Here is a 26,353-nt window from a genome sequence, read left to right as displayed (position 1 = left end):
CATTGTATCAGACTCCATATTGCCTGTAAACACTGGCAGATACAACTTTACATCCATTGTTCTTCTTTCCATGGACTTGAGGACACTCATCAGGGGTCTTTGGTCTAGAAGAACCTCTAGTTCTTCCTACCTAGGGATCTCATCTTCATCCCCTTCTTCATCTCCTCCAGAGTCTCTCTCTCCCCTATCCACTTTGCCCTTCAATTGGTCCATTTCATTCCTCAAGGCCTGATTCTTATCCCTAAGTGCTCTGCTCTCTGCCATCTTCTTCTTTACCAAGACAACCAGCTCAACACTGGTCATCCTTGATGGGATATCTTGGGATCCCTCTTCCTTTGACATCTTGTCTTCTTCTCCTATCCAAAGGACACTCCTAAGCTCTGATACCACTTGATGCAGAGTCCTACACAGACGCCTAAGGACAAGTCCAATAGGGTTAGGATTTGACCCTTCAAATGACCACAAGGGCCCCACAAGGAAGGACTCCACACCTTTGATTAGGACTACTCACAAATCCACTAGGCTAACACCTCCTCAAGATGAGTAAAGAGGCCTCAACATATTCAATACACCATTCCATGATTCCTTCTCTTAGGGGCTTTGGAATTGGTCCATTCATGTCTGCTAAGGACTATTCCAAGCATTGGTTTAAGGTTTTGTCTTCAAATCCTTATGCCTCCTTTGGAAACCCACTCCCTAGGCTAGTAGCTCTATTTAGTGAGAGAATTGACCTTAACTCTAAAATATTCCACACACTCTGAAAAAATACTCACCATTATAGATACCCTTTTGGGAGTTACACTCATTCCCAAAATGGGTTGGCAAGATCTTCACTTTCAGGGTCTGAACCCCTTAGAGGCCTAAAGACCTAATTAGGGCGATTAGGCCAATTTTACAAAGAAAATAACATCTCTTGAATCAAAAATAAAAAATAAACTTCATGAGAATTTGGGGGATGGTGAATAACCTCTAATTCCAGGGTTGCACTCCTGGAATCCACCGTTACATGATGACTGTCCTAATTTTTCTTAAGGTAGTCACATGGAGATGCCTACCTAGATTCACCTCTTTCTCCTCACAACCAAGTCTCCCCTACAAAAACCCATGAAAACCCTAGAATAAATAGGCCAATCCTACACTCCACCAAAGGAAGAAGCTTCTAGATGGAAAGAATGCAAGATATGGCCATTTGTTGCTAAAACCCTAGCCAAACCCTTACTTTTCGGATTACAGTTAGAAAAATGAAGGGTTCTCCCTACTCATAAATGATCAAAGCCTCAAACCACAACAAAAAGAAAGCTAATTAAACCCTCTAACTACTCCATGAATTTTTTTTCTCAATTCAATCCGTAAAGGACGTACAATCTCTGCAAATTCAGAATTTCTGGGAAAACTCAGTTTTGTTTGTGTCTTATTGCATCAAAACTTCAAACCACAACTTCTCCAACCTTGGGAATTGTGTCCATAAGGCTTATAGACATCTCCAATGGTTACCAAATTAATTTTGAGGAGGTTGGAGCCATTGAAAGGCTTACATCAACCACATTTTGAAAAGTTGCACTTTTGCTCTCAAAAGTTGCATTTTTGCATAAAAGTTGTCAAACACTACAAGTTTGGGATCCACACAACTTGGATCAACAAAAAACTACTAAGAAATCCTAAAAACCTATAAAACACAAAAACAAACATCCTACTACCTCTATTGACCACATTGTCCTAATTGGCTTATCAAGTTGCGTAATTAGTGACACTAGTTTACATGGTGGGGTCTTTATTGAATACATGAAACTTGCATTAACACATGACACTAAGACAAACAATATGATCCTGGTATTCATCCTTAGATCCATGATTTTCTTTTTAAATAGGTTTCCCTTCACCACTCTTCTTATTGTTTCTTTTTTGCATCTGAATAAGCCTTCCATGTATTCCACAACTCTCTCTCAGCTGGTGTCAACTTCATCCTTGCCTCACCTAGGTCTTTCTCCTCTTTTCCACTACCTAGTCTCTTGGAAACCACTCACTAGGTTATCCCCTCAACGTGACTCAACAAACACTACATAATATCTCTACCCAAACCTTTTGGGCTCTGATACCAATATGATGTAAAGGCTTATAGGATGCACACAAACTTGAGAAACATATCAATGCCAATCAGGCATATTTCACAACAATGGCTTAACACTCTTCACTAGACTCTTCTCAATCTTCAAAACACCCTTACAAGACAAAATCTTAAAGAGACACCAAACACCAACTCATACTATTTATCCCCTCACATTAACAACCATGATTAACCATATGACTAAGTTTAGGAATGAAACTAAGATTATGACAACCAATCCCTCTTTTAGGGCAACTGACTCTTAGTGGTAAAAATCTTTAGTAGGCCTTCCCAAAATGACTTCTATGGAAAGTATAGGATTATAAAACACTATCCAACATCCTATCTCATACTAACAATAAAAATACACCCCATTTAGGTTCTTTGCAAAATCTTGTAGACTGTTGGTTACTATGTCTGAGACACTGTCCAATTTATGACAGTCATATGACTTCACTGCCAAACCATAGTAAGATGATTAAAATACCTTCCTTTCACCTATCAATGTTATGAGAGGGTTATAAAAATCTTCTAGGGTCAAGACAAAGACTTGTTAACAACATGAATTCATATGTTAATGGATTAACCAAACTATGGTTGTCCAAACCATTACCTTGTCTGATTTTTGGTTATGAACTGTGATGAATAATCATGAATAAATTTTGCAATATTTATCATTAAGACAATCTCTCCAGTCAGATTTTAGATGGGTTAGATACAAAAATTTTCCTCATTTTTCAAAAAATCCAACAGTTAAAATCAAAGATATGACTGTTTTACCAAAATGGGTTAACCCTAGGCAGGGTTTTGACAGTTTTCAAAGAGATAATTCAATCTTTCACCACAGAACATGGAAGGACCTCAAACAAAATTTAAATGAAAGAAAAATAATATTATTTAAACCTCCAACAGGTTTCATAATAGGATCAATCCATAACAATGAATAAATAAATTCAGATCAGCAAAAATGTCAGAATATAACATTACAAAATAATATTTTATTTATCTTCATTCTTCCAAAACACACCAACCTTGGATTCGAACTCCACACTCACATATATAATATATAAATCAAAAACCAACCCCAAAACAAATTCAACTGATTCTAAACACCCATTTTGCATTTTGACAACTTTTTGCAAAGTTGCAAAAGTTGTCAAGCAACTTTTTGCAACATTTTGACAATTTTTACATGTTTAACATTTTTTGTCCAAATGACTCAAACTATTCCTAATACATCTTAGACATGTCAAATATGTAATTTAGACATCATTCCAACCCTTATTGAGTACTTTTATAAACTTTGACCAACTTTGACTTTCCTGGGACCTCATAGGTCTACATTGTACAAATGGCTTATAATGCCTTACAAAATGATCCAAACTGATCTCAAATGATTATTAGAAGTTTATTTAAAAAAAAAAATTCAAAAAATTTGATTGGACTCATGGAGGCATGTCTTCAAATAGGTGCTCTTGCACCACATGTGATGGTGGATTGCGAGAAGTAGATGGATTGATTGGATGGATGGCATTGGATTACATGGGGATAGCCTAGAGCTAGATACCAATGAAAAGGGGTATAAGAGGAAATGGAATGTTATGATGGGAGGAATGAAAGGATGGAGGATAGGATGAAAAGGATTTGGAGATGGAAGCATTGGGGATGTGGCTAGGAGATGAATGGATGAGGGACAAAGGGATGGAGGATAAGATGAAAAGGATTTGGAGAGAACCAAGTTATGGATAAAGGGATGGAGGAACTGGGAGATAAGGATAGGTGGATGGATATGGATGTAGAGATGGAGGAATTGATAAATGGGGATTGGTAGATGGATGGATATGGATGAAGAAATAGAGGAATCAAGAGATAAGGACTAGTGGATAAATTATGTTATAGATGAAGGGATGGAGGAACCAAGAGATGGGGGTTGGTAGATGGATGGATAGGATAAGATAACTGACTGAGGGATAGGAAGCTGAGGGAAGTGGATGGAAGATAGGGTGATGGGTGGACATAGACTATGAAGGAAAAGTGTGATAGTGAAACCAAAGCCAAGAGGTGTACAAAGCATGTATACATGGTGGTCTTTTCTTTTCATCAAGATCCAAGGAGGATGGAGGAAGTGAAATGGATGGGATATGATAGATATGGTAGGTAGAGGGAATGGAGAAGAAAATAGCTAGATGGGCATAAGAGATTACCCCCAAGTGTAGAGAGCAAAAGGATGAGGGGAAATTATGCATGATACCTGTTTGCTAGGTTTTCATCATGGTACTTGTCCAAGGTGTCTATTTTCCAAGTTTTCACCATTGAATGATTTTTTTCTCTTCTCTTTTTCCTTTTTTTTTGGAATTTGCTGATTTTTTTTTTAATTTTTTGGTATTTTCCAATTTTTGGAGGAAAAATATGGATGGAGATGGATGAGGATAAATGGATGGAGGACTCAAACATCAAGTTTCATATCAATGTATTAGGAGCCCATTTGGAGTGATCACTAGATGTTGGTACAACTTTATTAGGAAGGAGTAGATTATGTAAAGGCTTGGATTAGATGGTTTTCATGGGAAATGTATGTGGTGTAAGGGATATGATAGTGGCAAGTGTTCAGAAGGAATGAGGGAAAGTGAGGGGGGGGATGTTGTTAGGACCAACATTGGCACATGTTGTGGGGGATGTGGTATGAGTGGAGGAGAGATGGATGTAGTATGTGTATAAGATAGAGTAATTATCATAGGGAGTGTTGGGACATAGAGACCTAAAATATATTTAGGAGATGGAGGGGGAGAATGTTTAGCTGGTGGACTAGCAACTTTGGATGCCATTAGAGATTTTCCTTTTGGATGCACTGCTTCTTTTTTCTTTGGGATCCACATTGTTTTTGCTTTTTTTTTAGTGGGCCTTTGTGGCCTATGGATTCATTGCATTTTTGTATCAGCTTTTGCACTATTGGAACATGTCTTTTTGAGTGGACATGGTCATCTTTATATTGTTGTGGATGTTTATCTTTATGCATTTGTAATTTGGCATCCAAATTTATGCTAGTAGCCTTGGAAGGAGTGTGTAAAGGTGTAAGGGATGGATGTAGGATGTTGGATGCAATGAGGTGATATGTGCCTTTGTTGATCCTAATTGGGAATGAAAGGACTAGTATGTTAATGATGGGTGATGGAGATATGGGATTTGTGTATGGAGGGACGATTAGGAGATGGAGCATGAGATTTTGGGATATAAGGGCCCAAAATGGATTTAGTATGTGGGGATATATGAAGGTAGGTTTTGGGATATAGGGACCCAAAATGGATTTAGCAGATGAAGGAGGGAGATGGATGGTTGTGTAGACACCTAAAATTAATATTTAATTAATTTAAGCCTATCAACATAATTAATTAACTTAATTGTGTTATCCTTATTCCTCTCAAAATCAATTAAATCTAATTTAATTAATCCTGTCACTATAGTCCAATAATTAATTTATCAAATAAATTAATTTCCCCTATTCTTCTAAAGTCCCCTCCAATAATTATTTCCTCTAAACCCACTTAGTTAATTAATTCTAATTAATTAACCTAGTCATGTGATTCCTACAAATCACTTTTCCTAATCCCACTCAACCTAATTAATTCTTCTAGAATCTCTCATACTCATGCTTATCATTATTCTCCAATTTTTAATTCCCACTCATATCACATCAAAATTTGAATCTCTCAAAGAAATTCAAATTTCTTTGAATCCCTCAATGCATCTTTATTTTGGAATTTTTAATTCCTCAAGTTTGAAATTCAAATTTCTCCCCCCTTTTTCCAAAGGAATTTTATATTCCTATTTATTTTCCCAAGGCACCCTTGATCCATGCCTTCTATCCAAAATCAATCTCAACCCTTCATAATCAAATCAATCTTGGCCCTCCATTGGCCTTCTCTAATCTATAAATTGGAGCCAATCCTCCTCACAAAATAAGATGGACTTCTCATAGCATCCTCATGCTGCCATTTCTTCTCTCATCCTCTTCTAATCCTCTCTCAAATCCATCCAATTCATAATCCATCACTCAAATCCAATCCAATAATCCTTAATCCATCTTGTTGAGCACAAAGGAGAGCATTCCACATCACAAGCAATCAAAGGAGCACATCAAGTGGAGCATCATCAAGGGGCGCCTTCACTTCATCAAGCTCAATCCGAAGGAGAAGGTAAAATAGAAAAGGTATCAAATGATCATTTGATGTTTTTAGCATTTTCATGTTTATTTCACCATGTTTTGATCACTTTCCCTTCTAATCCATTTCCCCCTCTTCAGGTTGTTTTAACTTTATATGATGGAGGAGGGGGGATGGAAATAAATGATTTGGCAGAATGATGGAGATATGCAATGGTATGTTTGGAAGAATATTTGGATTTTGCATTAGTTGTACCAACATTTTGATTTGAAGTGCCTTGGGATATGTAACCAAGACCATGAGATCCTGGATGTGATTTGACATGGATGGGTTCCAAAGTACCTTTCTCATGTAGGCCTAAGCCTTTTCCTTGATAGCTCATTTTTTGTGCAGTTTATTGTGTATATGAGATGTTCTTCTATTGCGAGTGAACTGCCATGTATGAATGTAAGCAAACCAAGGGGATAAGGCGATGCTAGTAGGATGGTTTGGATAGGAGGAAATGGGGGATCAAGAGGAGGTGGAGTATATGGGACGAGAGGATCTTGACTTGGAATAGGAGATGATAGGGGTGCTTGAGATGGAGGGGATGAAATGGTAGGATCTTGACTTGGAAGAGGGAATGATAAGGGGTCTTGAGATGGAGGAGATGGACTGGTAGGATCTTGACTTGGATCAATAATTCTTTGAGCATTCTCTGGAACAAGATCTTGGAATGAGAGGATTGGTGTGGATGGTGTGACAAGAGGTGAGTGGGTACACTCTTCAGATGGAATGGATGGAAGGATGGGAGATTTAGTGACTTGGGTAGATGGAGTGGATGGAAGGAGGAGAGGTTCTTCAATTAGGGAAGATATCAACTGGGGGAGATGGAGTGGATGGAAGGATGAGAGGTTCTTTAGCTGGGTGAGATGGAGTGGATGGAAGGACAAGAGATTCATCAACTGGGAGAGATGGAGTGGATGGAAGGATGGGAGATTCATCAACTTAGAGAGATGGAGTGGATGTAATGACAAGAGGTTCATCAACTAGGAGAGATGGAGTGGATGGAAGGACAAGAGGTTCTTCAATTGGGATAGTTGGAGTGGATGGAAGGATGAGGAGTTCCTCAACTAGGGTAGATGGAACAATGAGAGGTTCTACAGCTGGGATAGATAGAGTGGATGGAATGATGGAAGGCTCAATGAATTGGGTGGATGGATTGGATGGAAGAATGAGAGGTTCCTTAGCTTGAGCGTGAATGATGATAGGAGTAGGTGATGGGATTATGGGTGGACGATCTTAATGGATGAAAGGTTTTTGATGGTGTTAGCAAGTGGGAGAGGAATGATAGATGTGGGAGTTGGAAGGAAAGCTGGTGGATTGAGATAAGATGTGATGGATGGTGGAGAATTGAGGTGAGATAAAGGATTGCAACTAGTTCTACGTGCTTGTTCATGAATGTTCATCTCAACAATGTGTGAAGGTGGTACTTGTAGATAACTGAATCGTGGTTTTGAAACAATAGGCTGTGATGTTACTTGAGATTGATATTGTGGAGCACTGACCACTTGTGGTACTGATTGGATGGATGGGGGCACAAATTATAATGGCATTGTGTAATTCAAGCTCCTAGTCATAACTTGAGTGACAAATGATGGCGGATTAGGATTAGGTGAAGGATTGAGATAGGATGAAAGATTAGAACTGGATGGAGAATTTAGATAAGATGGAGGACTATAACCAGATGGATAATTTAGATAGGATGGCGGATTAGAAATTGATGGAGAAGTTAGATAAGATGGAATATTATAATTTGATGGAGAAGTTAGATAAGATGGAAGATTAGAATCAGATGGAGAATTTAGATAAGATGGAGGACAATGGTTAGGGATTGTGTAATGAATTGATGGATTTGGATTAGGGATGTAAGCGGAAGCAAATGAAGGATGACCAAACCCATCATAATAAGATTGCGACATGACCTAGACATTTGTTGGGGGTCCCACAGATACTGAGAGGGGGGGGTGAATCAGTATCTAACCATTAATAAGAATTTCTTAAGTTAAAACATGCAGAACATAATATAACAGTGTACTGGTATGCAAGAAATAAAGCAATAAATAGAATCAAGAACATCCACATGAAAAGTACACCATAACACAAGATGTTTAATGAGGAAACTCGGTGTGGGAAAAACCTCAGTGGGATTTGTGACCCATAATATTCACTCACTAGCTAATAAGAGAATATTACTTACAATAGGGGCCTGCACATGCAGGAAGGCCAACTGCCTAGAGCTCACTGCTCAATGGGAAGTCACACTGACTTACAATAAGGATTATACTAATCCAATAACTTGTACTGCTTTACAATAGCATCTTCAATGCTAGATTTAGTACCGGTTCCTGCTCTGTTCTTTACATATACCCTTGACCTATATTTCACACATTAGGTCTGCCTAGTAATTTTCTTTATGCTCCTCACATCACTACTTCAAATGTCTACAATGATCTCCTTTATATATAAGAGTCATTTTATAATTTGCCAAGTCGTATTTCAATAATAAACAAAATATTACATAACAAAAATCCTGTCGGCCTCTGTGCCGGTATACATCTTTTCTTCTGTGCCAGTGCCGGTGTAGAGTGATCTGTTGACATAATGCTTTGCCGGTATAATGTCTTTCCAGTGCCATAGGATTGCAAGGTTGCCTGTGTAATGCTTTGCCAGTATGATGTCTTGCCAGTGCCATAGGATTGCAAGGTTTCCTGTGTGATGCTTTGCCGGTATGATGTCTTGCCGGTGCCATAGGATTGCAAGGTTGCCATTAATGAAAAAACCTTCAATCACATACAATGTCTCATTGGAGTGTGCATATGCCAACAATCTCCCCCTTTGGCATTGATGGCAACACTCATGAGAAATTTCAAAAAGTATCCACAAATGTGTAATCCAAAAATGTTGCCAAAAAAAATGTTTTACCAAAAATGTGAGAGCTCCCCCTGAGCATATGATTCCTGTGTTTTGAATTTTCTCATCCCACTACTCCCCCTTTGGCATCAATGACAAAGGTTGTCAAGATGTTAGTAGAGTTTGTAGTTATCCTCAACCTTGTAGCTGGGTGGTTATTATCTGGAAAAGGTCTCCCAAAATTAAGTTTATACTATCCATAAATTTCTTACTATCTTTAATTGTTGTCTCAGTTCTTTTTACTGTACCAGTGAGATGCTGCAAATGCTCTGTCGGTGTTTTTCTTCCCTGTGTTAATGCCTTTGAAATTTCCTTCCGCAGAGATGCTAAATAGTCCAATCTTGGACTCAGTTTAGATCTCAAATGCTTTGCCTTGTTTATTATTCTCTCTTTCTCTCTTTCCAATTTGAGCAATTCTTCCTCAAAATTTGCTATCTTCTCTTCAAAAACTGATAATGAATCAGGTGAGTTTACAAAATTGTCTGCAAGCTTATTTATCTCATCCTGTGTCTTGCTTATTTTCTTGTCAATATCTACAGTCAAAAATTTTGTTTTACATTTATCTTTATATAGATTTTTGTATTCTTTCAACAAACTACATAGTTCCAATATAAGTGTGTCAAAATCTCTATTACACTTCTTTATTTCCTCATCAAAGAATTTTTGTTTCTCTTTCTCTACCTTATCCTTTACTGATTCTTCCTTTATTTTCTCAATGTTTTCAGAAATATATTTACACAATGTATCCAATTATCCTAAAGAATCTTTATTATCTATATTACAGTTGGGAGCTATTACCTTCAAAATTGGTATAGAATCATCAATTGCCTTATAAGCCTGTGAGCTGCAATCAGTTATTTTCTTGATGGAGTCAAGTAATACCTCGGTCACATTTGTTGACTTGAATGTTGATGATGATCCAATAATCTGAGTACCGGTGGTAGTAACCATGCTTGTATTAACCTCTGGCAGGTCCGTTTGTGTCTGCATTTCTTTTAGCACTGGTTTTCCTACTTCACTACTTACCAGTGGCATTGATTCCTTATGTATTTGTTGTTCCGGAGCCTTCAGCTCTGTTGGTTTCTCTATATGTTGTGTTGTCTATGTTTGTGCCTTAGATTCTACCTTTTTCTCTGTATCTTCTACTGGTTTCTCTGTTTCCCCTACTACTGGAGGCTCATTTGCCATATCTGACTTATTAGATGTATCTTTATCTACTATTATGTTGATTTTCTGAGTATCAACATTTATAGTATACAGGACTTCAGAATTAGGATTGCTATCCTCTACATCCATACTTTCTGCTGCCAGTTGATCTTCAGTAGTTGTAATTTTCACTGGTGGAGGTAGGTTGTCTTTAACTTTTATGCTTGGTGGTGCACCAATTTTGCCTTTCCCCTTGTCCCTGTCTTTCTGATATACCTTTATAGGTTTAGGGTTCTTTTATTCTTCTTGTTTTTCTTTGTCAACCAGGAATATATCCCAACCATTTTCTGTTTCCTCTGTGACTTCATTGACTCTTCATGCCATTAATGAAATATGCCGGTGTGCAGTAGAGAATACTGATCAGTTTGCTTGAGCAATCAAATCATCAATTTCCTTGGGAGAGTTTACCGGATATACAACAAGTAGCTTCTCAATTTTTATTTTCTTGTCTAATTCTATCACTGCTTGCCTTCTGGCCTCAAGTCTTTTGAATAAATCATCAGGAATTTCATTTGCTACTTCCATAAAAAATTTCTTGTACAAGTCCATATGCAGTATCACACTATTCTCAACTTGCTCTTTCTCATCAGCAGTTAGAGTATCATAAATTTTCTCTATGTTTTTCAGTTTTCCTTCCTCTGTGATTTCATTTAACAGTATATCAAGAGGTGTCAAGTCACTGTTTGTCCTTTTCTTTTTCTTTGGTGTTAGTTTCTTCTTGGGTGTGGCCTTTCTAACTAGAGATCTCACTGCTTGTTGCTTTTGCCTTGTCCTTCTAGGTGAAGGAGTGGTTGCCGGTGAGGGATCTCTTTTTCTAACAATTCTTTTAAAATTTGCTGGCATGTCACCTTTCGAAGAAGTACCTACCGGTGATAGGTGAGTTTCAGGTTGTGGAGCCGCCAACTCATCCTCTGTTATGCTGGTTTTCTTTTGTACATCTTCCTTAATGGCCTTTGCTTGCTTGGATCCTTTCCTTACAAATGCCTCAACCTTCTTTACTCTTTTCTTTGATTGTATTTAGCTTTCTATGGTCTAAGCACTACCAAATACTTCTTCCTTAGGTTCATTGGGGGCTTCCAGAAGTGCTTTAGCATATGTTTCAACTATGTGGTCATCTGTTTCATAGCCCATCTCGGTTACCCAAATTGTCCTTGGGATGACCGCTTCCATCCAAATTTCATCTTTCTTAATAACAAAGCATATGTCATCTTTGTATTTGTCTACTATTTTCTGAGATAACCTTATTCTTTGCTTCATTTTGGTCTTCAATGCTTGGAAAAAGTCATGAATATTGTTCTCCTTGTTCTCACCCATGTTATTGAACAGTTTTGTCAATTGCTTTCCTACCGGTATGTCATATCCAAGTTCTTTATAACCTATATTGGGAACTTGTTTTGTTATGTGTAGCATTAGGCATACTAATAGATTTCCAAATCTGAAAGTTCCTTTCTTGTCCTTCTTGATTTTTCCAAGGTTGTCAATCAGTTCATCCTTTAACCATTCACAGATGTCAATTTTAGCATTATCTGTTACCATATCATAAGCACTCTTAATGCATAAACTTGAAACTGAGTTACGTCTGTTGGCATGAGTGGCTTTGTAACCTAATATCATACTTATGAATCTCACATTGATATCTTTTACATCATTAACCCTTAGAGATCTCTTATCGAATGTTGCACCAGTTAGTTTTGTAACTAGGTCATTTGGAACCTTCTTGGTTTTATCTGGTCTCTTACCGGTGGTCAGTAACCCTGTGACAGCTTTCACATCTTCCTTGGTGATCTTATGGATTGCATCTAGCCAAAAAAATTCTCCATGAACTCTTCTTAAAACTATCCTAATCACATCCTTAGGAAATTCAGGAATGCTAAGGATTTCCGTGAATCCTAGGGTTTCAATAACCTTGTGTTCATCTTTAACATTGTCGGTATCATCACATATTACAGTTTTATACATGGTTTTGATTTCCTCATCTCCTAACTCTTCAATGTTGCAGTGGATGTACATTCTAGGGTCTTTAGCATATACAACTCCTTTAGGGATTTGAGAAAAAGCACCTAGGGTATCATCCTTCTTTGCTATCTCGGGGACTAACTGAAATATGGGCCTAGGTCTTTTGATTACTTCAACAATAGTAGGGTTTGCTATGTATTCAATTGCAGAGGTGGATGCCATGATTAAATACCTTTTTCTACCTTGGGTGGATGATTGCTTGGAGTGTGCTTGCTTCTTGCTCAAAATGCCTTAGCTCGGAATCTTCACGATCTCTGAAAATTTAAAATCATGCTGAAATGAAATGGAGCCAAAACCTTATTTTTATAATGTCTTTTCACCATCTACCACATTTATTATATGTCTGTTAAGTATTCACTTAACATTGTCTGCCGATAATAAGTAATTTTCAACTTCTTATCTCTAACCGAGGGAATAATTAGCACATGTGTCATTAGATTGCCAAACCCTCAAGGAAATTTTCTTCAATTAGATGAAGAACTTCCTGCCGGTGGAGCACTGCCTTGTCCTGCCAGTGAGGCATCACTTTGTCCTACCAGTGAAGTATTGGTTGGTTCTACCGGTGGAGAAGTATTCCCAATAGTTAGATAAGCTTTTCTAATCCATTGTTTTGAAAATTCTTGCTTAACCTCTTCAACTTTTTCTTTACCTTTCAAGCTAGCACTTTTGTTGTCTACCGGTGTACCTTTACTTCTACAAAATTTAGCAATATGCCCAATCTTGTTACATGCATAACAAGTTAGATTATTCTTCTGAATAGCTTTCCCATAACCTATGCTGGTTTGTGTTCTGCATTGATTTGATAAATGTCCAAATCTTCCACAAACATAACATCTCACATTCATTCTGCAGTTTTCAGAGTTGTGACCAACTTTGTTGCATTTTGAACATTGACCGGTGGGTGTATTAATATTCTGATAATTCCTAGATCTACATTCATTTTCTCTATGACCATACTTATTACAGTTAACGCATTTTCCCTTGAATTTATAAGCATTAGGTTATCTTACCGGTTTGCTGTGATCCTGAGTATTTGCAGTACCAGAGCTTTCACCAACTTCAAAGCCAATTCCAGAAGTGTCACTTTTAGGTTTTTGATTCTTCAGCAAGGTACCAAGTTCCTCTGAGATTTTCTTGAATTTTTCTTTGTGTTGATTTGCAGTTTCCAGTTCCCTTTCCAAGATTTCTTTTTGCCTCATCAGCTCATTTGAGTCATTCTGAGTATGCATCAGATCTGTCTTCAACATGTCATTTTCATAGCTAAGTCTTGTGTTCTCATTTGCTACATCACTTAGTCTTCTGGTCAATTCTTCTTCATTCTTCCTCCTATCCTCAATCTCTTTGCAAAATCTCATAGTCATATCCTGCATTTCATTTTTTGTTGTCATGATCTCTTGTTTCAATTTGCTTATCATATCATTAAGTGATTCCTTTTCATCATTTTCATTTTGCAGTTTTTCACAAAGTTCTCTTCTCTTATTTCTTGCAGCAGTAAAGTTTTCTTGAAGTGCCTGAATGATATCTTGAGCAGCTCTTAAATCATCTTCTAATTTGATATTTTTCAATTTCTCTGCATCATAGTCTGTAAGAGCTCCTTCAAGTTGCTTCATCAGATTTTCCATCTTTACCGGTGTCAAGATCTTCCTCAAGCTGTTAGGCTTTTGAAAATAGAGGACCAGGCTCTGATACCAATTGTTGGGGGTCCCACAGATACTGAGAGGGGGGGGTGAATTAGTATCTAACCGGTAATAAGAATTTCTTAAGTTAAAACATGCAGAACATAATATAACAGTGTACCGGTATGCAAGAAATAAAGCAATAAACAGAATCAAGAACATCCACATGAAAAGTACACCATAACACAAGATGTTTAATGAGGAAACTTGGTGTGGGAAAAACCTCGGTGGGATTTGTGACCCACAATATTCACTCATTGGCCAATAAGAGAATATTACTTACAATAGGGGCATGCACATGCAAGAAGGCCAACTGCCTAGAGCTCACTGCTCAATGGGAAGTCACACCGACTTACAATAAGGATTATACTAATCCAATAACTTGTACTGCTTTACAATAGCATCTTCAATGCCAGATTCAGTACTGGTTCCTGCTCTATTCTTTACATATACCCTTGACCTATATTTCGCACATTAGGTCTGCCTAGTAATTTTCTTTATGCTCCTTACATCACTACTTCAAATGTCTACAATGATCTCCTTTATATATAAGAGTCATTTTACAATTTGCCAAGTCGGCTTACAATAATAAACAAAATATTACATAACAAAAATCCTGTCGGCCTCTGTGCCGGTATACATGTTTTCTTCTGTGTTGGTGCTAGTGTAGAGTGATCTGTTGATGAATGCTTTGCCAGTATAATGTCTTGCCGGTGCCATAGGATTGCAAGGTTGCCTATGTAATGCTTTTCCAGTATGATGTCTTGCTGGTGCCATAGGATTGCAAGGTTGCCTATGTAATGCTTTGCCGGTATGATGTCTTGCCGGTGCCATAGGATTGAAAGGTTGCCATCAATGGCAAAACCTTCAATCACATATAATGTCTCATTGGAGTGTGCATATACCAACAACATCTATCTCATCAGGCTGATCAACCATACTCCTGTCATCATCGACATAGGGTGAAGTGGAAGAAAATGAAGGATGACCACACTCATCATAGTATAATTGAGACATGACTTGGACATCCATCTCATCAAGCTAATCAACCATACCTTCATCATCATCGACATAGGGTGAAGTTGAAGAAAATGAAGGACGACAAAACTCATCATAGTAGAATTGTGACATGACGATTAGTTGATGAGTTGGAGAGATGAAAGATGAGAATGGACAAATAGACCAAAGCTTAGAATGAGATGAATGACAAGATTAGAATAGAATAGGGACTGACGTTTGATGAAGCCGAAAAGAGGATGAATTTTGATGTTTAATTTTGGATGGCTGATTTTCAGATTGATGACCTAGGAAGAAGACAATGATGACGCAAATTGGGAGATGAGAGGTGATAATGGAAGATAGTGATGACACAAGAACCAAGATGATGATAACCAAGTTGATGACTACCAATTGAGATGATAAAAGTGACCATGAAGTTTGAGACCCTAGAGGATGATAATAACGACGTAAGCTAGAAGCCAAACTGGAATACAAAAGTGAAGAGCCAAAGATATCGATCGAGAGTGAACTAATGAACCAAGGACAACACTCTACTAGTACAACAATATCTAAGACTCAAAATACGCAAGGATAGATACCGACTACTGAAAGCTCAAGAGATTTATAACATGATGCGGACAACACTTAGGCAACATAATGACATCTAAGAACATGATCATGAAAGGTAGGTGCAAATTGCCGATAGATAAAAAAACTCTAACACTAAATGAACATAATTTTGGTAGTGTGACGATGTCTAAGAACAAGATCACAAAGATAACTAATAGCTGGAGAATCAAGCAATTTCTAAGGCAATGCAGACATCATAACAACAACACAATAACATCTAAGAACAAGACCATGTAAGATGGGTGTAAACTATTGATAGATAAAGAAATTTATAAAGTAATGTGGACAACATAACGACAACAAAATGACGTCTAAGAACAACCTCATGAAAGATAGGCTAGATTGACAGCAAACCTGCCAGAGTAAAGAGAAAACCAATGCATTTTCAAAGAAAACATGTGAGAGTTCAAATGACAGTGACTATGCTAAGTATGTCAATCTATCTCAAGACAGAGGCATTCCCGCTATACGAGGAAGCGAACCCGTTGCAGGACAACAACAACTAGGACTGTGTAAAATGTGATGTGTTTGATGACTAATACTGATTTTGGAAAAAGATCATTGTGACACAAACACAACAAGCACATATGAATGATAGAATGTAATAAAATAGTCATGCACTTCCTAGGATAGTCAAATGATAATACTTGTTGAATCCCCTAGCCTAGAATACCACATCCAACTAGATAGATAGAAGCTTGGCAACACTAGCTCCACCCTCGACACACACTTCTTGAGCATGCAAAGCTTAAAATTTGAAGAAATTTTCTCTCAAATTGGGGAGGGCTGTCTTTGACATGCATGTATCACAATGCCTGAGTTAACAAGTAGAAGGATTGGGGCCACTATAACAATGGTTCATAGTAATTTTTTGACAGGTCCATTCCAACAACGGATTCTTGAAGCAAGCCACTTAAGACTTTAATTGAGCTTATCGATGCAGAGAAGGCCTCCACATATGAAAAATTCACTCAACACTTCAGTCGTTTGACTAGGTCTTTTATGTAGCGGCTCAAAAAATACCACTCAAGGTTGCACTGGGAGAGATGGTATCCCCAACGTGCCCCTGTTTTGAAACACTCCCTTGAGATGATGAGCCCCTCAAGAGGTGATTTTTTACTTTAAAAAAAGAGTGTTTCTAACTCTTTTCTCTTGCACCTAGGACCACAAGAGCCAAGGGAGAGGATAGTGTGTCTTAGCAGTAGGACCACTCTACATGCACACAAGTGTGCCAATCATGAAAGATGTGGGGTTCATTTCCTTTAATTAAATTGAAGTGTGCCTAATTACTCAAAATACACAACATGTCCATTTCCTTAGTTGAATTGAAGTGTGCCTAATTACCCATAAGACACAAGATGCGAAGATTGAAATGCAATAAAGGAAATATGTTTTCACAAAACCCCTCTTTAGCGGTCCTGCAACCAATTGTTAATATTTTAAAAGCATGGGGTCTTCTTATCGCTCAATTTTCTACACAAATGTTAGTAAAATATTATCCAAAAACACATAAGTTATTGGATTAGTCCGAAAATAACATTATGGAAAATCATGTAAATGATAATGAGTGAACCCGTTACAACATAGTGCAAACCCATTGTTTCAGGTTGTGTTCCTGTTGTTTTAGGGTTCGTTCTTGCTGTTTCACGTTCCCGTTGTTTCAGGGTGTGTTTCCGCTATTTCAGGGTGCATTCCCATTGTTTCAGGGTGTGTTTCCGCTATTTCAGGGTGCGTTCCCACTGTTTCAAGGTGCAAACATGAAAAATTTAAATCATCCAACAACATACAAGTTAGCTGATTAGTAGAAAAATAACATTCTGGAAAATCATGTAAATGATAATGAGCTAACCTACTATTTCACAATGCAAACCTATTGTTCCACATTCCTATTGTTTCAGGGCACGTTCCCACTATTTTAGGGCACATTCCCCCTGTTTCAGGGAACGTTCCCATTGTTTCAGGGTGCAAACTTGCAAAATTTAAATCATCCAACAACATACAAGTTAGCTGATTAGTAGAAAAATAGCATTCTAGAAAATCATGTAAATGATAATGAGCTAACCCGCTATTTCACAATGAAAACTTGTTATTTCATGTTCCCGCTATTTCAGGGTGTGTTCTCGCTATTTCAGGGTGCATTCTCGCTATTTCAGGGTGCGTTCTTGCTATTTTGCATTCCCGTTGTTTCAGGGCACATTCCCGCTATTTCAGGGTGCAAACTTGCAAAATTTAAATTATCCAACAACATACAAGTTAGCTGTTTAGTAGAAAAATAACATTTTGAAAAATCATGTAAATCATAATGAGAAAACCCACTATTTCATAGTGCAAACTCACTGTTTCGTGTTCTTGTTGTTTTAGGGCATGTTCCCGCTGTTTTGTGTTCTTGTTGTTTTAGGGCACGTTCTTGCTGTTTCAAGGCGCGTTCTTGCTATTTTAGGGCATGTCCTCACTGCTGTGCAAAAAAATGCTAAAAACATTTACAAATTCCTAAAACTTAAAATGGAGATTTATACCTTCCGTATGGTTGCGGGAATGCGAACCCACTATTTTGGTAGCGTTCCTGTTGTTTCGCGAAATCTTGGGATTGATAAAACAAACTTCCACCGTGGCAGAAATCCACATGTAGTTTTGCTTTTTTGCCCTCAAGTGCTCAAAATTTGTCAAAAAATGCACTCAAACAACAAAAAATGTTAGAATGACCTGTGAAGTGGGTCCCACTGAGTGTGCCAGAAAATGTGCGATGAAAAATGTGTGCAAATACTAATTCAACTAAAAAACAATCTAATGCAAACACAATACATCATACACCTCAAGATTAGAATGATAAAACTAAAATGGAGTACAAAATGATAAACAAATGCAAAACATAATTCTCATTTTAATTTGATTATTCCACGATTGGATGTGTGCTCATGACATAGCTTCAAATGCTCGATATTTCTCCGTGATGATAGATGTAAATTATGATGGATTGATGGATGAAAATGATAAAAGATGGGTTGAGTGATAATTCCAGCAGAGTAATGGTATGGTGTATGAAAAGTGGATCAGAGAGGATTTGATCTAAAAATGGAGGGATTAAAAAGGAGATGAGAGGAAGGAGAGGGGATCTCAAAATGCAACACTTGTCCTCAAAGAAGACAAGTGGCATGCCAAAGAGAGCCAAGTGGAAAAAGATTCCACACTTGTCCTCAAAGTGGCTCAAAGGGAAAAGACAAGTGTCTCAAAGGAGGGACACATGTCTCAGAAGGAATAACATGTGTCCTCAAGGACACATGTCTATTGGGGAGTAACCACCCAAATAAAGGAATATATTCCTAATAAATAGGAAAATTAGTTAGAATGCACACACATGTGTGAGAGGGGAGGAGGTTAGAAGGGATAGGATAAGGTTCCTTAGGGAGGATAGGGGGTAGGTTAGATGGGGGTTAGGTTAGAAGTTGGTTAGAATGTAGGAGATGTTGTCCTTGATTTCAGCATGGCCAAAATCATGAGGCAACCCTACAAAATTGGTCTGTTTCATACCTTATGGTCTCCAGGAGATCTTAATCGACTTGGTCAGTTAGTTCATTTTGTTCCTTGTTTTCCTAGTTCCTTTAAGTTTGCAGTTTTACCTGCAGTTCGGACTTTAAAGTCTGAACTATAGGGTTCTTTTTACAAATACACATCGGATTTTAAAGTTTGATGTGTATTTGTAGGTTTTCTTGCCTACAATTTGGACTTTAAAGTCTGAACTGCATGTGGTCTTAGCCTGCAGTTCAGACTTTAAAGTCCGAACTGCAGGTGGTTTTCCCAAAGGTTGCATGTGAGACTTTAAAGTCCGATGTGCGAGAATTTCTAACTTGCATGTCAGACTTTAAAGTCCGACATGCAACCGCGAGTTGTATTAAATGCTGCATTAATTGATAAATTAGGGTTTGATTAAATGCTTCTTAAGTTAATTTTTGGGTTTTTAGTCTTCATTTTGGTTTGTCCTACGCACGCCCTCCTCCATTTTCCTCATTGTGACTTGGATTTTGCTCACCTCAACTCAGATCAGATCTCTCCTTGTCGGATTTTTCAACATCATTTGTTGCAGAAGAGGTAGGGTTTGTTCTTTGTTTTCTTTTTGGGTTTTTGTTTGCTTTTAGCTTTTTGGTTCGTCTTGTCTTATTTTCTTTTGATTTTTGCTTTGTGTGTCAGAAGAGCATTCAAATTTTAAAATCTGATTTCTCCTTCCTTCATATTCCTTCGAAGTCCCCCTTTTCCAGTGGCATACCGGACTTTAAAATCTGGTGTGTAGCTGGAGAAAAGGATCCCCGCATATCGGATTTTAAAGTCCGATATGCGGGAGCTTAACCTTTGCATATCAGACTTTAAAATCCGATATGTAGAGAAGGCTAGGTTGACATGTTGGGTTTTTAAACCTGACATGTCAACCAAGTGTTTTTTCCCTTTGCAAGCACATCAAACTTTAAAGTCCGATGTGCCTTTAGTCTATCCCAGATTGCACATCGGACTTTAAAGTCCAATGTGTTACTATTTTTCCTCAGATTGACACATCAAACTTTAAAGTTCGATGTGTTGATAACCCATTCCATAAGCTCACATTGGACTTTAAAGTTCGATGTGCTGATCAAGTTATTTTAATTGCATTTCAGACTTTTAAAGTCCGATGTGCAATTTTTGTTTTCAAAAGAGCAAGTCCGACTTTTTTCCTCGACCTGTTGTTTTTGACAGTTTTACTCCTAAGCTTGTTTTGAGTCCCATTTTTTGATGCGTTTGAGAAAAAATGATTTTAATAATGATGAATGGCTAATCATCAGTGTTGAATGCAGTCATCATGAATGTCAAAGCTCCCTCACAACAAGCCCGAGTCTTCCTCAGGTCAGTTGGAATCTTCTCCAAGTAAAGCATCATCAAGAAATATGAAATACAAGTACGATAGGTACTTGAATCTGTACCCAGAGAGTTCAGTAGACTCAAATATTAAGGAGATTAGAGACACCAAAATTGGGCATGTTGATATGCAAGAATTTTTTGACTGAGTTCAAAAGGCTCCTGCTCGTCTAACCAGCTTAATCAAATCTGAGCTGCATAAGTATGCATCTTTCCCAGTTGCGGCTCATGATCCTGAATTTGTACTGGCAGTAGCTGATCATTCTGATCCAAGCACAAGGCAATTAAAAGATGAAGATCAAAATGTCATCATGACCCTAGATAATGTATTCTTCAATAGTGTCTTCAAAGGTTCATCAGTTGAAGAAGTAGTTGATATTTCTCAAGAGAGTGCTCAAGAGTACTATGAGAAACATGAGGATAAATGCAAAAAGGTGATCAATACTGTTTATCTCTCTACTGCAAGAAGTTCCCTCACCTCACGATGGCCTAAGTCCTTCCACTAGAGTTATTTTAATGAGGAATATAACAACATGGTCACCATTTTATCCAGAGTGAGAGGGTTAAAAGACTCTCCTTATTTTCAAAATTGGATGGCGTATTACATAAATATAATTAGAAAGGGAGCCGCAAGAATTGATTGGGGAGAGCAAATCAGTGATGCGCTTTGTGCTCAATTGAAGGAGGTCAAGGTGACACTGAAGTTTTACATGACCTCGTACCTAGTTTATGCAGCTGCTTCAATGAGGCAATATCTAGGCTTGTCTACCAAGGGTGACAGAAGATTGGTGCTTGTCTAGGAGTATTATGATCAGCTTGCCATCAAGAATCAAGGTAACCATTATAGAAGAGTCAATGACACCTTCTTCACTATATGGAAGTGCATTTTTGATAAAGGCCTACAGAAGAGGAGAATATCAGAGGCCGCTTACAGCAAGGTATCTCATTTTGGGTGTGTATTTCTGTAGTTTCCCACATTCACCTATATCTGAATTGGATGTTTCTTAGGTGAGCCCTTTAGTCTTCCAAGGTCCCCTTCATAAAAAATAATCCTTATGGAGCTATGCAGATAGCTGATTAGTGTGCATGAGAAACAATCACAAGCACATAAGACTAGGCTGAAATTCCCAGAATTGATTGGCAGGTACTCAGTGTTAACCAATCCCAAGGCCAAAAATATGGAGGAAGAAATGCAGTGGAATACCATGAGAAGATTCAAGGCCCGAATCAATTTTGACTTTCGTGGCATAAAGAACAAACTCAAATGGACTTATACTCATGTTTATAGGTTTGAGGATGTTTGGGCAGATCAGAATGAGGAGGATATAAGAAAGATGGATTTCAGCTGCCTTACCCTGGAACAAATTGAAAATTTGGATCTAGCTAAGATCCCAATGACCATGGAAGACATAGATGACATAGTGGACCCTGTTTATTATGAGAAGAAGATTGTTGACTCCCCACTTCCACTTGTGCAATGGTCGAAGAAAGAAAGCAAATCTATTACACACAGGATCTCTCCTATCTTAGCAAACACCAATGCTTGGTTGCTAAAAAAGAATCTTAGGATGAAATAGCTCCCCGCTAGTTTAGGAGATGGCAACAATAGTGATGGCCCATTGGGCAAGACAACAACAGCTAAAAAAAGAACAAAGAGTAGGGCAGACTCACAAGCACTATCCTCAGCTCCTGTGGTGCAATCGAAGGGTAAAGGACCCAAAATCAAATTTACAGTTAAAGGGTTGAAGAAGGGTGAATCATCATCCACATCACAAGAAGCAGTAGCGAAGGAGCCAGAACAACCGCCTGCCAGTGAAGTTGGAAAAGGAAAGGAGTTGAAGAAGGTGAAATTCCTCAACAAGAGGAAGTATAGGCAAAAGAAGTATCACATCCAGCTGAAGTTGATGCCCCGATTACCTCATAGGTAATCATCCATTCTATTGACTCTGACTCTGACTCTGACCAAGAGGATGAATATTTTCAAGAAGATGGAGATTTAAGTATGGGAATGACACAATCAGAGACCGTTGGTCAATTTTTTACTATAACCAACTTCTCTAATTTAGACGATATCCCCTTCATCTACTTTTGAATCCACGATGATGGATTTTAATGAAACCTTGCAAGATGCACTTGCAAAATAGGTTTCAGTAGATTTACCCGTCACTACCACCACCACCACAACAATTCCTCCATTGGTAACTGCTGAAGTTACATTCACGGTACCCTTAACTCTCCCATCTGTAACTAAAGAGGTAGCAACAACAAATGTTCCACTAGATACCTCAATATCAGCACCATCAGTAACACTCACAACTGGTCCAAGCTCCAATCAACCTATTCTTGAAGCCTCAACACAAAATTAGCAAGGAGATACTACTCCATCATCCAATCTAGAACTACCCCCTTGGATGGAAGTAGTGGCCCCTAAGAGGATGGTGCAGGAGCACCTAGTTTCAAGACGTTCCATGAGGTCAAGAGTGATGTCATGAGTAATTTTAATAATTTTTGAGCTTATAAGGTCTATTTGAGTCATTATAAATCATAATGTAAGGCTATGTAAGCCATTTTTCATAAATTGTCCAAAAGGTCCTCATGAGGTTGAAATGTTCCAAAATGTGTTAAAAGACCCAAATAAGGGTAATAAGGATGTAAAATGCATAAATGAGGAGTTCTAAATTGGTTAAAGGGTAGTTATGAGAGTTCCCAAGGATAGGAATCACTATTTAAATGATGTAATGTTGATCCAAACCGAAGAAAAAGAAGGAGTACATTTTGTTTGAAATTGGGAATTTTAAAACCTTTGTTTTGCAGTCCTAAAATAGTTATCTTCTCTATTTCCAGGTCTTGTACGGCCATGTAAGGCCTGGAAATGGTGTATAATTACTATGAAAAGTTAGGTCAATGAGTTATCCTTCTTTTGGCTTTGGTTTGGTGTTTTTTTATGAAGGAATGAATGAGTTATGTTAGTTTTTGTAAAAACAGTTTGTAAACCCTCATTTACAGAGGTGTGTAAGGGTTTGACCATATTGTAACTTTTAACCATGGGAAAAATATAAATCTTAGTTATTATGAGAGTAGATAAAATGGGATTTCATATGGATTTTATTTAATATCAAATGGTTTTGTTTTGTGAAAGATATTTGATGCCCTAGGCGGACTGCGCATGCACATTTCTTGTTTTTTCTATGGCAGTCAAAATGGTCTCGGTGTAGAGGGCATAAATCTCTAACGAGCCGTTGGATCTTTATAAATTTTAAATATGTTTTAGAAAGACTAGTTATCTATGTCTCCACCAAAGTGATCTTCCAAATATGCTCAATTTTGTAAGTTATTAATAATTGAGTACAGGTATATCAACCTGTCATTAACTGGGATAGCATAATGCATTGTTTTGATCTTGATTAAAGTTCAAAGGGTTATAAAATGATATGATGGATTTGATATTGGATTGGTTGGTTGATATTAATATTGTTTTGGACTGTAGAATGATGATTATGATCAGATTTTGCCTCTAATACAAGTGAAGATGTTGTGTTGAGATTGGAACTCCATGTTGATTTGGGGTTCTTGAAGGGTTTTTCATGATGCTCTGCATCAAATTGGTATCAGAGCCTAGCAAAAGGTTTGGGTTTGGAAAGTTGTTTTGTGGATAGAATGCCGAGGGAGGCAATCCACATAGTTGTTTTGTGTTTGTGTTGTGTTTGGTTGAAGGTGTTGGATCCACCTAACTGCAGTGGAATAGGTTGAGGAGAGAACTTGGTTGTGGTTGTCAAAAGACTAGGGAGAGAGGAAAAAGAGACTCTTAGGTGAGGCAAAAGAAGTGTGAGTTTGTGTGGATGCTGGAGGAACACCTTGAGTTGCAGCCATTGGATACTCCATGGATGTGAGTAGTTGAGAGGATGATTAACTTTTTGAAGTTGGTAGCAGAAGCATGAGGATAATGAGAGAATGATGAAAGGAAGAGGCAGAGGTAAAGATGAAGACAAAGACAAAGTTTCAGTCCAAGATACAAAATTTTCTTGCAGGTTGTTTCCAAGGGACTTGGAAAGATTTCAAGGTCGGTAGTATGGTGCAGGAGCACCTAGTTTCAAGAGGTTCCATGAGGTCAAGAGTGATGTCATGAATAATTTCAATAATTTTTGAGCTTATAAGGTCTATTTGAGTCATTATAAATCATAATGTAATGCTATGTAAGCCATTTTTCATAAATTGTCCAAAAGGTTCTCATGAGGTTGAAATGTTCCAAAATGTGTTAAAAGACCCAAATAAGGGTAATAAGGATGTAAAATGCATAAATGAGGAGTTCTAAATTGGTTAAAGGGTAGTTATGAGAGTTCCCAAGGATGGGAATCACTATTTAAATGATGTAATGTTGATCCAAACCGAAGAGAAAGAAGGAGTACATTTTGTTTGAAATTGGGAATTCAAAAACCTTTGTTTTGCAGTCCTAAAATAGTTATCTTCTCTATTTCTAGGCCTTGTATGGCCATGTAAGGCCTAGAAATGGTGTATAATTACTATGAAAAGTTAGGTCAATGATTTATCCTTCTTTTGGCTTTGGTTTGGTGTTTTTTTATGAAGGAATGAATGAGTTATGTTAGTTTTTGTAAAAACAGTTTGTAAACCCTCATTTATAGAGGTGTGTAAGGGTTTGACCATATTGCAACTTTTAACCATGGGAAAAATATAAATCTTAGTTATTATAAGAGTAGATCAAATGGGATTTCATATGGATTTTATTTAATATCAAATGGTTTTGTTTTGTGAAAGATATTTGATGCCCTAGGCGGACTGTGCATGCACATTTCTTGTTTTTTCTATGACAGTGAAAATGGTCTTGGTGCAGAGGGCATAAATCTCTAACGAACCGTTGGATCTTTACAATTTTTTAATATGTTCTAGAAAGTCTAGTTATCTATGTTTCCACCAAAGAGATCTTCCAAATATGCTCGGTTTTGTAAGTTATTAATAACTAAGTACGGGTATATCAAACTGTCATTAACTGGGACATCATAGTGCATTGTTTTGATCTTGATTAATGTTCAAAGGGTTATAAAATGATATGATGGATTTGATATTGGATTGGTTGGTTGATATTAATATTGTTTTGGACTGTAGAATGATGATTATGATCAGATTATGCCTCTAATACAAGTGAAGATGTTGTGTTGAGATTGGAACTCCATGTTGATTTGGGGTTCTTGAAGGGTTTTTCATGATAACTATTTTAGGACTGCAAAACAAAGGTTTTTGAATTCCCAATTTCAAACAAAATGTACTCCATCTTTCTCTTCGGTTTGGATCAACATTACATCATTTAAATAGTGATTCCCATCCTTGGGAACTCTCATAACTACCCTTTAACCAATTTAGAACTCCTCATTTATGCATTTTACATCCTTATTACCCTTATTTGGGTCTTTTAACACATTTTGGAACATTTCAGCCTCATGAGGGCCTTTTGGACAATTTATGAAAAATGGCTTACATAGCCTTACATTATGATTTATAATGACTCAAATAGACCTTATAAGCTCAAAAATTATTGAAATTACTCATGACATCACTCTTGACCTCATGAAAACTCTTGAAACTAGGTGCTCCTGCACCAGAGGAAAAAATAGGTGATATCTCCAGATGAGTTTGACTTTGAACTTTTAGTTCCTTCAAAGCCTAAGGGAACAAAAAAGCCAAAGACGATATCTCGGGTGGTAGTAGACCTAACT

Source organism: Cryptomeria japonica, chromosome 9 (assembly GCF_030272615.1).
Source record: "Cryptomeria japonica chromosome 9, Sugi_1.0, whole genome shotgun sequence".
NCBI lineage: Eukaryota > Viridiplantae > Streptophyta > Pinopsida > Cupressales > Cupressaceae > Cryptomeria > Cryptomeria japonica.
Note: the sequence above shows the minus strand (reverse complement) of the source record.